Below are 14,958 nucleotides of genomic sequence, written 5' to 3'. Positions count from 1 at the left end.
ATATGTGTGTGTGTTTGTGTGTGTCAGTTTTACCCCTTACGATATACTTACGAGTCGAGGTTTAAATTGCCAAAGAAATTTCACTTATATTATGTGTACTGAGTTTTTAATTTTTTTCCATGCTTGCTTCTAGGAGCGCTAGGACCATGCAGTAAACACATCGTTAGTCAGGGGGCGCTACAGCCATATTAGTTTAATTTTCAGCCGCTAGAGTGCAAAAGTATTTACCACCGTGGCATCCGCCATATTGTCTGTCATCTAGGCCGCAACTTGAAAATCCGTTATAAATAACTAAGAATGGTTCACGCCTATAATAGGACCTAGACTCCCTGAAAAATGCATTACCAAGATCGAGAAATTTTGAACTATTTAGTCATCAGTCCTGAGTACAGACTTTCCGATTCACATTCAACGAAAAGGACTAACATTCGACGAAAAGGAGACACATTTGGAAGCGCACTCAAAAAAAAAATTGGTTGTCTGTAAAGTCGGTTTACGGGCGATAGTTTAACGTAACAACGTCATAACAAAACATTGATGAAATGATTGATCCAGAAGGAAATGAAATATCATATTCGGCCTGAGACTGAGCCGTAATAGGTTTTTGCAACCAAACCATTTAAGCATTAAAAATATTATATTCTTTGAGGAAGAATTTTTTTTTTAACTTTTCTATCTTTTGTATGATAAAATTTATCTCTGCATACTTTTATGAATAAAATTAAATCATTTTTATTGAATTATCACTATTTTGTATGGATACAAAGAAGGAGTGAAATGAAATATACATTTTAATTATTAAATTTACTTTTATTTGCATTCATTAATTCAAATATATTTATTACTTTTGTAGTGTCGCGCGCACCGTATTTATTTTTACAAGTACAAAAATAAATGTATCGCATCGGCCGGGATACAATGCGTCAACCATTGGTTTGGTAGTCAGCGATGCTAACCGAACGGCCACGAGACAATATTGGAAATACATGTTTCAGCTGTTATATATATTTATAAAGATTTTTTTTGTGTTGAAGTTTTTAAAACGTATGTAGTCCACCCGTTTTTATAACAAGATTTTATAATAAATACGCATCTCAAATACACCAAACATATTTATAATGTGTTACAATAATTTTTTTAACATTTTTGTGCAAAAGATCCCGGGTGTAATTTGAATTATTATGTGTAACTGTAAAACACCATTGTTCGTTAAAAACGTATTTGAATATTCAACATTACTTTTAAATAACGTACCGATTGTGCTGAAAATCGGTGGACGATCGTTAAATTACATAATATTAATAATTCAAACGACGAAAATATGATTGAAAAGTCAAATCGATGGTTGTTCCAATCGAGTGGAAGAGAGATGCCACGCATGCGTACAATGAGCATAACAGGACACATCCGTAGTGGGACATCCGTAGTGGGACAATGTGCGTTACGGAACACTTTTTCGTGCGTGCAGCCAGCGTTCATCGATTTATTAGACGTTGTCACGTCAAAAAAGAAGCACATTTAAACACATTTGACAAAAATGATGGAAGTTTGGAACACATTCACAAAAAAAGGAAGAAATTTTGGAAACACATTCAGAAAAAGTGTCAAAAAAGGTAATTTATTTTGGAGGAATTGAAGTTTTCTTGATTATTGTTTCGAAACGCAGTGAGCATGAATGTTGAAGCATTTACTGCATTATGCGACAATTATGAGAAATATTTATTTTTATAAAATACGAAAAGTATTAACTATTGTAACAAAGCCATTCGCACAAGCTAAGCCTACACCAGTCACAATTAGTATACGTGTGATAGTTTATTCCATATAAACACCCATACCTGTTGCCATGAAGGTGATACAAGCTTAACTAATTTTTGGCTTCTGGCTCGTGGCCACTTCCATAGAAATGATTGTGCGCCTAAAGTTTCAGCAAGTCCTGTTGCAGCCATCTTCAAGACCCTTGAAGTTTTGAAGATGGCTTTAACAAGGCTTGCCGAAACGTCGGTAACACCTATTTCCACTGAAGTGGCCGTGACTCAGATGCCAAGAAATAGTTAGTACTTTAGAACCATGTACATACAGATCAATATTGCACTAGGTAGGCGAGAACCATCGGCTGTATTTCATCTGTTCTTCCCATCAACAGGAGCGGTAATGCGGGGTCTGGCACGTCATATTTATATATTTGTTTTTGCCATCTTCACCATTTGTTGAGGTGTATTTCTGTAAGTTCGACTACATCTCGCATGTGTTGTTCTGTCACCAATATTTTCTAAGTGTGATATGATGTCTGCAAAACGTCGAGCAAGTGAAAACAATTACAAATATTTTTGTGACTTCTTTAAAACGTTATATACCACTTAGTAAATATATATTGACAATATTGGCGACAAATCCACAACTGCAAAAAAGGTATAGTGTTAAATTTTAAAAAATAGCCCTTAATTTTTAGTAATGACGAGCGAAAGGGAAAAAAATCAGCATGGCATGTGAGACACCCCACCTTACCTCTCAACTTTGCACGTGATATCTCCCACCGCGAGAGAGAGCAAAAGAGAGAGAGAGAGAGAGAGAGAATGCTCACGTCCGTCCCACGTCATTCCTCCTTGTTACCCGCAACGACGAGTTCGCCCCCAAAGAAACTTCCGTGGCCTCTCCAAAAGACGCCTTTTTACCTCGTGACATTCCGCCTGATTACATACTTGGCTGCTCCGACCACCGAGAAATCCTTCATCCCCTCCATTGCCCCCTTCCCCGGCGTATTCTCCCGTCTCGCCCCTCCCCGGCCTTTGCTTACTCAGGTATAAAGGATCTTATAAAAAGAAATTATAAGCCTACTTTCTTGCGTCTTGCGAGACAAGATATAAGGAGGGTAAAAAAATATATTTTCCTTCTAACCTTCTATCCCTCCCTATCCACCCCTCCACTCCTCACTCTTCCGTCGCTGGGAAGTTCCAGAAAGAGTATTGTGCGGTACAAGCGACCTGAAAATTCTCATCCTATCGTCGAGGAATGCTTCCCAGAATTCTGCAGGTTCCCCACGTGCCGAGTCTCGCAATTTCCTGTCTCCAGGCAGGCTGTTTTTGAAGGGAGGGTCTCATGCGCGCATGGAATATTCCAGGCCGCAGCGTGTTGCGCCGGGTTTGTAGCAGCGTGTTGTGGCGCCCTGCCCCTCGCATGTAAATACGTCTCCTGGATGCGATCTCCGTGTCTCGTTCTAGAATAGCGCCGCCAAAGTGGTTGTTTTAAAGCGCGTGGGCAAAACCTAAAACCAGGGCGGGAACTAAGTTTGCAGCCTGTTTCAGTGAGCAGATTTGTTATGAGGAAGTAGTTAGTACACACAAATAAAGAGGGGGGGAACAATTTATTCTTCCAAAGTTGTCACATTACTATAGCATGTTTGTGTAATTATAAGGCGTGGGTGTCTATTCCATAAGCCACTGCTAGAATTGTTTACTAGCTTGATGTGAACATGCTATGAAGAATCCTAATACGTAATACCACAATAACTCATGAAGTGAGTATTTTGAAACAAAATATTTTACCACTCATCAGCCATGAATTAGCGTGCACTTCAATGCTAACAAAAAATAATAATAATTTACTTTCCAACATATTTTGAATTCAATAACATATTATCGAATACGCCGAGAAACATTCTATGTTTTAACTTCCATGACTAGAATAAGTAGCTTTAATATAACAATAAGGGTGTATAGTAATGGTATTACACGATTTTTTCAATAAAAGCCCAGAATTACATACAGGTCCATTCATGGTATGAACGAGTTATCTTTAAAATATCTTTGGAGCAGACGTGATTTGATTTTTTTTTTTTTTTGTTATCTTACAGAACTTAATTTTTTACAGTTTTTTGATCAAAACCAAATGTACAAAGCGTTATAAGCCAAAAGTCAATTAGGTTTGGATTAACTTTCTAAAGTGGTTTGATCAAAAACAAATATACAAAGCGTTATAAGCCAAAAATCCATTCTGTTTAGATATAATTTGGCTAGTGTTCTGTTTTAAATCCATGTTTTTAACCGCTCTTTGACTTAGTTCCTTTTGCGTACATTTATGTATATTTATTTTACGTGTTAATTTATGAAAAAAGCTTATCGTTACTTTTTCTCGTTTTTTATGGTTACACGAATACGAACATGTAGTTTTTGTATAACATATAAGATAAATAGCAAAATATTTTGATTGCATATGATAACATTTCATTAAATTGAATCCGGTGTTGATTATTTTACTTAATTATGTTCAAATTACAGGTCATACCAAAGTTTAAGATTATTAGTAGTTTTAAGGTGGAATTATTTGTATTTGTAAACTTCTGGAAGAAATTAGTTATAGATAATAATATTTTTTTATAATTCTCAATCAATATATTAATAAATATCTTATTAAACATTCTTATTTGTAGCAATTTTTTGATAAATAATATTAAAATTTAAAACACAATGAGATCTTATTTATATATATTTTAAGGATTTTAATATATATTTTAATTTTCGAAATTATGGCTTTGATGTAATTTTTTGTATATTTGGGCAAACCTTTTTTAAGTAAAAATAAAATACATCTGGGAAGAATACTGTCATTTGTGTGTGTGTGTGTGTGTGTGTATATATATATATATATATATATATATATATATTAACAAGCAAAAAACTTTACGTAAACGCACCTTAGTTTAGAGACAAATGTACGATCGCCTTTATGTTGACTTGATGTAAGTTTTTGGACATACGCCATTGCTAAGAACTTTTTCTGTTTGAAGAAAAACTAATAAATAAAATAAATAAATAAAAATACTCAAAAAAAAGACAAAAAAACACACAAAATTAAGCAAACAATTGCTGTTGTCAACAAGGATATGAACACCACAAAATATTCCGAAACAGGAATATGGTCAGCAAACAAACAAAGAAAAACAAAGAAAAATGTACTAAGAGAACGAAAAAATCCCCACAAATGATGACAACACATGATGTTGCTCATTACAAAATGTGCTAATGAAGCGTCATAAGCCATTGAAGAAGCAGTTTCTGGCAGAGCCTCAGAAGGAGGCTAGAGGTCCCCCGGGCCGGCGGCCAGCGGCGATCAATCCTCGCGAGTGGCGAGCGGCATTGTCTGCGCGTGACGCATTGCGCCCCGACGGCGTCACGTGCTCGGAGACGCATTGTGACCGGAAGCTCGCGAGAGAGCGCGCATTGAAGGAAAGGGCGGAGAAAGGCTGTCAAGAGGATGAAAGACTGGGTTTACCTCTTGAGGCGGAGAAAAAATAAACAACGACGTTATACTCTAGGTCTAAATAACAAAAATAGCTGGCTGAGTATTGATAGTACAAAAATTCTGGAAGTGAACGTGACCTGAATTGAAAAAAAAAAAAAAAAAATTTGTTGTCTGTAAAGTCGGTTTACGGACGATAGTTTAACGAGACAACATCATAACAAAACATTCATGAAATGATTGCATACTTTTATGAATAAAAATTGAATCATTTTTATTGAATTATAACTATTTTGTATGGATACAAAGAAGGAGTGAAATGCAATCTAAAATGTAATTGATAAATTTACTTTTATTTGCACTCATTAATTCAAATATGTTTACTACTTTAACGAATATATTATTTTAACTTTAACTTTTATACATGTTTGCTATTTAACTTCTTCCAATCTGAGTTATTCTGTTAAGGATAGGACGATGATATGAAAAATAGGAAACGAATGGGAGTGTTTCAAGGATGATGTGAAGGAAAATGGCTTTCTTAACACCAAAATACAGTCAAAAATAATATTTTTTCGCCACGGACTCTGCAGGAATGCTAGGAGAAACGAATTAGCAAAGAGCCATGAAAATGTTACATTGAAATGCATGAAATCAGAATTACACCACGGACTCGGTCGCAATGCTAGGAGGTTCAGGTTAGCAAAGAGCAATATAAAATGAGCGTAACGGGATACAGCGAAACGGGACAATGTGCGTAACGGGACACTTTTTCGTGCGTGCAGACGGCTTTCATCGATTTATTAGACGTTGTCACGTCAAAAGTTTGTTTTCTAAGTATGTAAATGTGTTAAAATCGATTTTTGTTGAGAACAAACATGCATTATTTAAAAAAAAATTAAGAGAAACTTTTTTACAGCCGGCGATGATTCATCAGAGCGTAACGGAAAGTGCAACGCTCAAGAATGAAGCGCTAGAAGGTCGGGAGGGTAGAGAGACAAACAACTGTAAGACTCTTTGCAGTTATTTCGTGGTCCTGTTTGTTAAAATTGTAAACCTTTATTGTTTTCATTATTGTTTTGTTAACTATTTCAAGTGAATTATTGAATAAATTGTTTTCCTGGTCTAGTGTATGATTGAAGTGCGATTTTTACTTCTAACGCGCTTGGCACCAATGCAACCTTCATGTTTCAATTGAAGTGTGTTGGTGCACACATGTTTCCAGAAGAGACGGCGGATCTGTCCGAGACGACTACACTGTGTGTGTGTGTATGTGTGTGTGTGTGTGTGTATATATATATATATATATATATATATATATATATATATTCAAATGGAACAAAAATATTCATGTAAAATTACAGACATTTTAAATTTATATATTTACATTAAAACAATTGTATCTCTACCAAATAGTGTTCCCAGTAATACTGGTTTCGGATTCGTACCCAGGAATTTATGCTTTATGATGCTGCAGTACCTCCAACAGTTAAAGTTATTTGTAAATCGTTCCCGGAATAGCTTTCCAATATTAACTGGGCACAAAATAATCATCATTCAATACAATAATATATAATGCTAGAATATCTGATTATCTTACCTATGGTTAAAAAAGTATGCTTAAAATTAAACATTAATTAAAACAAAAAATATATATGCTTTACCTTTCGTAAGAAATACTGAGTGTTTCTCGAAAAAAGTATTACTTACATACAAAAATAACCATAGCCATGTGTTGTTCGAAGTTTCAATTTCTTTCTTGTAGTATAACAAACTATTTCTTGGCAACTTGTTTCCAAGGGTATATTTTGTGAAATACAGAAGAAGAAAGTTCCCTAAGTAGAGAAATGAACGTGGCCCGCACCCACTGCTGTCCGTGAGTGCTGCGCCCGGCCTGGTCTGAGCCCAGGCTGCGCGGGGCTGCAGCCTCCTCCGAGGACGACGCAGAGGCTGGCCAGCGGGCTGATTACGAGCACACACTTTGCGTTATAAGTTTCGATAAATAACGAAGGTTTGCGAAGAATATCGCAGGAACCAGCAACGTGATTACGAACACATCCTGTTTCGTTAAACTTCGATTACGAGCACACTTTTCAAGTGATATTTATCGCACCGGAGCTACGTTATATATCACGAGCATTTCAAGTGGTGATACGAAGGGACTAAGGTATGTGATATCACAAATATTTAAAATAACATCCTTTTGATATCTGAAAACGAAATTATAGTTACTCAATGTTATTTTCAAGCAGAATGATAAGCAAAAAGTGAAGTTTAACATAAACAAATGTTTGAGTTTAGTGTTACTGTTTTATTAGTTCTGCCACGTAAATATTATTTTTTGAAATCCGTAGTATTTAAAATTAATATTGTGTGGTTTAAGTACGTTGATAGGTTAGCTACATTAAAAATATTGTATAATGAGATAAATCTGGTGAAAATCTACTTGACCATGTTTTTCTTTAATTTATATATTAGTTTTCAGACATTAATTCCAATAATGATCTAAGTTACAATAGGCTGTTGAAGTGTAGTTTATGTTTAGGGCTATGTATTTGCCCAACAACCGTATTTGTTGAAACAGTATGCTTATGTAATGAAAAAAATAATTTGGAATTGATGGCTACCCAATGTTTGATTAGTGATATTTTTTATGACGATTTGTCCTACACGTTTAACATTACCTAAATGCTTGAAAACCTGTAGTTAAACTTAAGTTTGTCTTTGAGCGTATTTATTTGCACTTTTTTGTTAACTTTACTTTTAACATTTGGTACCTAATTGAAAACAAATGGGGCCGATTATTATAAAAATAAGTTTATGAAAACGGTAATTTTGAGTTCCTATTATTAACCTTGATCCTTATTTCTGTTGAGATATTTCAAGTTGTTTACTGTTTAAATTGTTGGTTTTGTGTGGTTAGCTACACTTCAAATAGTACTGCAAACCTATTCATGTCTACAGTTGGTTAGGTTAGCTACATTTTAAATTTTAAATCTGGTGAAAAGCTACTTGTCCATTTGTTTTTTGTTTTTAATTTATTTATTAGTTTTCAGACATTAATTCCAATAATTAACATAGGCTATCAATACTGTAGCATTGTTTTACTAAAAAGAAAATTAAGCTTATCTCACCTAACCAACCATCCACACATATTTTGTAGTACAATTAATGTAACTAACCTAACTGAACTAACCATTCACACAGATCCACACTATTTTTTTGTTATTTTTAATTTATCTAACAAACCTAATGGTGGAAAAGGCTGGTTTTATTAGGTTAACTACAAATACTTGAAAGTAGTGTAGACAGTTTATTAGGTTATGGTAGTTATATTAAATATACTAGTCGGCTTGCAAGTGTACATCCGTGGAATTTTTGATGATACAAGCATGGGAGTAGTATCAATCTCTTAGTTATAACATGGAGAATCAGTATTTGGATGGTGGACAGGAGACACTAGTGGCAGATTAATCTTATACACAAAAAACAAAATGGCAGCCACTCTGCCGTACATGGTATTGGTTTTTCATGTTTAGCTCGCAAAATACAATATTTATGACAAAGTTTCTTCTTACAAAAAGTATTCAGTATTAAATAATACACAAAACATGTTCTTAGGGTATTTTGTGTACGACTGACCTTTAACATAGAAATTTATCTTTTAAATTAATAATTCACTCAGATGCTAGAAATCTCCAGTATTACTCGCCAATATCAGCTTTCTGTTACTGTACATGTTATGTATGCATTTAAAATTTGTATGCATTTAATATTAAGCTAATATAAAATCTATTTTTTTTGCAGATAACTTGGAGAAGTAACCAGAAAAAAACGTAATAATGGATGCTGCATATCATTGTAGTTTGGCGAAGAAGAGAAAGACAATAAATAATCCTAGTTGTGTCCTCTGTACCTCGTCATCGTCTGAAAAACTAGTATTTCATCCATCTAGTGAAACTTACAAGAAACTTGTGGATTGCATAGCTGATAGACAATGTTATGGTGATGAACAATGCGAAAATATAGTAAACCAGTTTGATGATGATTTTAGTGTTGATTCTATGAGAACACAAAAGATTGCATGGCATAGGTCGTGTTATCAACGTATAACCCATAAAAAGCATATTGGACTTTTAAGAAAGAAATACGAGGAAAGATTAAATGAGCCATTGCAAGAGGCATGTGCATCAATCTCTGAAAGTTTTTCTATCAAATTAACAAGATCTCAAACAAGGAACTATATAAAAGAACAGTGTTTTTTTGTGACAAGCCAGGTTCTAGAAGACTTAAAATAAGAAAAAAGTCGACTAATACTGCTGGGAAAAACTTGCGCCATGCTGTTGAACTAAATAATGACATTTTACGAGTACAGCTTAGCGAAGCTGTAGACCCAAATTACGCTCATGCAATTGACGTGATGTACCACCCTAAATGCTGGGCAAAAAATATCACTAACATCCTTCGACCGAATAATACGGACACAAATCAACATATTAAGGATGTTGCTTCAATGGCAGCATGTGTAGAGTTTATAAATATATTGGAGCAGGAACTGTCTTCAGGAAAAATATTTGGAATGGATGTCCTGGAAGAAACGTATTTAAATATTTGTTCTTCAAACAATGTACAGCGTAATGCTATGACACACAAACAACTTAAAGTTTTTATTGAAACAGAACTATCTGACAAAGACAGTGAATTCTCTCGTCCAAACCAGGCTAACAAGACGCAAAGAGTTTCAGTGAATTGTACTAAAGACAAACTGATTGCTGAAGCGGAAAGTTGTGGCGATGAAATGATGAGAGAATTGAATGTATTGCTTGAATCTGCAAGCATTATAAGAAAACACATTTTTAAAGCTAAATCATGGACATTTGATGGTGTTATTCCAGAAAGTCTCACAGAAATTGTTCCACAAGAAATTGAAATGTTCTTTAAATGGTGTATCGCAGGGAAAAATACCATTAATGAAAATAAAATAACAAAGAACGAAGATGTACAGAGACGAGCAAGCAATATGTCACAGACGCTCATGTCAAACTGTGTTTCTCGAAGACAAGTAGAAAACAAAGCATCTTTCTTTAAGTTTCCATCACAGTCGAGAACTACCTCTTCAGGTGGCTTGTGGCTTAACTATTCATAATACAACACGAAGTCAGTCTTTGATCAAACTCATGTATAACATTGGTTGCAGTATTGATTACTCAAGAGTCCTGAGAATTAAAACAGATATTGCAAGAAGTGTGGTTAGTAGGATTATTAGCAATGATGGCGTATACATACCACCAGATTTGGTTACTGACAGGTTTATACATTGTGCTATGAACAATATTGACTTTTGTGAAGACACCGTTTATGGAAGAAAGACATTTCATGGGACAGCTGTAACTGTTTACCAAGATGTAAAAGAGTCAGATCGGCATGCTCCAATATCATTGGCCTCATCAAATAATTTGCCATTACCAAATCTTGAAGATGCCTTACCAAAAATACTGTATTGTACAAAACCTGCGAACTGGAATACATGTTGTCCAGAACCAGTCGTTTCCAACATTGTCCAACAATATGGTGAATTACTTAAAAAAGCAATATATTTTGACAGTGTTTGGTTCCTGTTACGAAGATCCATATTGAATGGTAATGATATATCTATATTCTCTCCCACATGGATAGGGTATAACATATATTTAGGAGATGTGAAATTTGTTTCCAGAGTTTCATTGCTGCCAGTAATTCCAGAGCCTCCAACCAATAGTTCTGTTCAGTTAACAGTTATGAGGCTGCTTGAAAAACTAAACGAATATGTGAATAAAACGACAAACAAAGTCGTTGTTACTGCTGACATGGCAATGTATATACCTTTAAAGTAGTTTTAAATGGCAAAAGAAGATTGCAAGAGCAAATGGATATTGAAGCCTGGAAAACTGCACATAACCATAGCTCAACTTAGAACAATTGGTGAGTTTGTATGTGGAAGTGGAATGCCAGAGTTGTGGGTGGAATGTGATTTGTACTCCTCAGTGACTATAAAACAAATACTGGAGGGAAGACATGTAAGGAGAGCTATTGAAGCCCATTTAACAATTGCAACCGCATTAAATATTCTTCTTCTAGAAGAATTTGACAAAGAACGACCGGAAAAAATTACATTGTTACAGCCTCTACTGGATGAACTGGCAGTAAGTTTACAATCTCACAATGAAACCAATATTAAACAAAAAAATGATGCAGTGATGTCTTTCATTAAAGAAAATAGGATACTTGAAGAAATTAAAATATTTGTGAGTTGTAGGAAATCAGTGGAACCGGTCATCAAGATGGCATGTTCATATATGGATATGGTACAGTCTATGTTGTGCTTTATCAGATATGTTAGAAAATCTGATTGAAATCTCAGCCTGGCTGCTCTTCATGACTTTCTGAAATATTTATTTGCTATAAATAGGCTAAATTATGCAAGGATGATTTCACTGTATCTTGCTGAGATGTATGGATTACAATCAACAGATCCAGATATCTAGAAAAACTTCATAGAGGGAAAATGGGTTGTCAATCGTAATGTTGTACCCTTCTGTGCCCTAGGTGCAGATGAAGCTTTAGAGCACCAAAACTGTAAATTAAAAGTGCAAGTAGGACTGGTAGGTATTACACAAAATGATAATGCCAGAAATCGTTTCTTCCTTGTAAATACCGAACTGAACAGAATTTCAAATGAGACAGAAATTTTGCTTGGGATGAAAACTGGTGGACAGACAAAACACCATGGGCTTCTAGATACTGCCCAGAAACGCCAGGATCGCAATGTATTGAAACTCAAAGATGCATTTATAAATTCTACCAACCCTTTTCAGTGTAAAAACCAACAACTCACCCACATTCTTACTCAAAGAGTGTTCCCGGAAGATGTGCAAGATTTTGTAAGTTACATAGAAGAAGTGGGTCAAAAGTTAAAGGAATATTTTATGGCAGAGCGTGTAAATAGCAGCAAAACACAATGTTGGTCTCCAATGAAGAAATATCCCACAAAAACTTGTAAAGCATCAGCGAAAAAGGTTAAAGTTGTCCTTAAAGACAAAATAGTATATATGAACAGAGATCTCTCACTTATGTCTAGGCTATTGATAGCATCTCGAAGCAGAGATGATATTGACATAAAGTTCAATCTGAGCAACTACGAATTTTCACCCCTCCCAAAATCATTGTTTGCATGTGATGGTAAAATGCATCATTGTTCCAACAAATCAAATCTTGCAGCGATTTTGGAGTCATTGCCCTCAAATGAAGAACAGATTGATAGAAGTTCACCACTATCACATCCAACAGAAGACTAACAAGGATCGGACAAAATCGCGGCTATATTTGATGGAATGGCTCTACTGCACATTTACAATAAGCCTAACACAGTAAAATCGTATCACGATCTAGGAATGCACTTAAGCGAGTGGATTGGTAAAAAATTCAATGCCTATAATTCAGTACATAATGTGTTTTACATGTATAAGGACAATTCATTAAAAAATGAAATGAGATGTATTCGGCAACTGAGCAGTGATCCCATCCGTTACAAAATAATGCCTGGAATGATAGTTAGCAAAACTTCAATGAAGAATTTGCTTGCTCATATTAAAAACAAAGATGAGCTAACAGAGTTCCTATCTAGTCACATATTACAATGGGGAGTGAGCAATAACAAGACATATATAGTTAGTTGGAGGGATCAAGCTGCATCATCAGATGGAACAGATGTTTCAAGCCTTCGGACCACACAGGAAGAAGCAGATACAAAAATCATACTTCACGGAGTATACGTATTACAACAAGGATACAGAACAACACACATTTATTCGCCAGATACAGATGTTCTGGTTTTAACCTTAAGGCGATTTCCTCAAATGACATTACAATTTGGAATTTTCCTTGGCCAGGGAATGAAAAGGTTTGTTGACATAGCCCCTATCCACAAGTAATTGGGATTACTCAAGTCTGCTGCTCTTCCTGGTCTTCATGCCTTATCAGGTTCAGATGTCACTGGGTCATTTGCCAATAAAGGGACGCTTAAGTGGTGGAAAGCATTTAATTCCATTAACGATGACCTACTAGAGGCCCTAGCAAAGCTTGGTACAACACCCACTCTTCCAGATGATGTCAGAAACGCTTTGGAGTCATTTGTTTGTCAATTATATATTCCAAAAACTACAATGACTGAGATTGGAGATGTGCGATGGTGGATTTTCACAAAAAAACAATGTCAAGATGAAAATCTTCCACCAACAAAAGCTGCTCTAACTCCAGCACTGTTAAGAGCTCATCTTCAGGCACTTGAGTGGAATCAAGATATCAAACAAAACCCAGTCATACCGTCACCACTCAGCTTCGGACGTACGTTGGAGGAACGATTGAACCAATCGTGTGCACCTTGCCTTGTGTTCCAGACCTTATGGCAGAGCTTTGTAGTTGCACTTGCTCCCTACGTCGCTCTTGTCCACCATGCACCTGTCTCACGTATGGACTAAAGTGCACAGAAATGTGTACATGTGAAGGCGATCCAGAACTATGTGGAAACTCTAAGGATACAGATGACATAGATGAATGCAATGAATCAACTATAGAAAGTGATGACGAGATTAAGAATATAGATTTTTTTTATAAACCTTGCTTTAGTAAAATGCAGTAGACATATGTTAGATATTTGTGTAAACTTTGAAGTGTGCTTATGTTTTAGATAATGTAATTAATTTGAAAAAGTTAGTATTTTTTCTTTAAAATAAAAAAAACACTGTACTTTTTAGAAAACCAAATCATAAATTATTCATTTAAAAGCCGAATTTCTGTGTTAGTGGTCAGCCGTACACAAAATACCCTAAGAACATGTTTTGTGTATAATTTAATACTGAATACTTTGTGTAAGAAGTCACTTTGTCATAAATATTGTATTTTGCGAGCTAAACATGAAAAACCAATACCATGTACGGCAGAGTGGCTGCCATTTTGTTTTTTGTGTATAAGATTAATCTGCCACTAGTGTCTCCTGTCCACTATCCAAATACTGATTCTCCATGTTATAACGAAGAGATTAATACCACTCCCATACTTGTATCATCAAAAATCCCACGGGACATAGTTTTTGTACATTTGCAAGCGCAGAGTACTGTGAACTCATTTTAACAGTTTTTAAGAATTATATATTGTAACACAGCTAACTCTAACCTAACCAACCACACTAAAGTTTATACCTATAATTTTTGTTGGTAACATAACTTAAGAAACAGTTCACAAAATCACACAGTATTTTTAATGTAGCTTACTTAAGCCAACCAATCATTCTCATGTACCTATTAAATTTTTTGATTTACCTAACCTAACAAGCTATTAAAATGGCATATTTCTAGTTTAACTGCTTGAATAATTACAACACACACATGGAGAATTGTTGGAAAAGATGTCGAAAAGTTAAAATTGTTTTTAGAAATTAAAGAAAAAATAATGCAGTTATGCGTTACATCGAGGAATATTAGCTCAATAATACCATCTTAATAATTATTTTTTTAATAAGGCCCTGTTGTTAACAATTAGTAGCCTACCAAACTATATCACACTAATTTAGTTAATGTTTGTAAAATATTTCAGGTTCTACACAATGGCCTTTGCTGCCTTTCTGCTAGCTATCGAACTGGAGGAGAAGGCAGAGAAGATGGTTAAGAAACCATCAAAATCCCT

Source organism: Bacillus rossius, chromosome 1 (assembly GCF_032445375.1).
Source record: "Bacillus rossius redtenbacheri isolate Brsri chromosome 1, Brsri_v3, whole genome shotgun sequence".
Taxonomy (NCBI): Eukaryota; Metazoa; Arthropoda; class Insecta; order Phasmatodea; family Bacillidae; genus Bacillus; species Bacillus rossius.
This window is presented reverse-complemented; position numbering follows the sequence as displayed.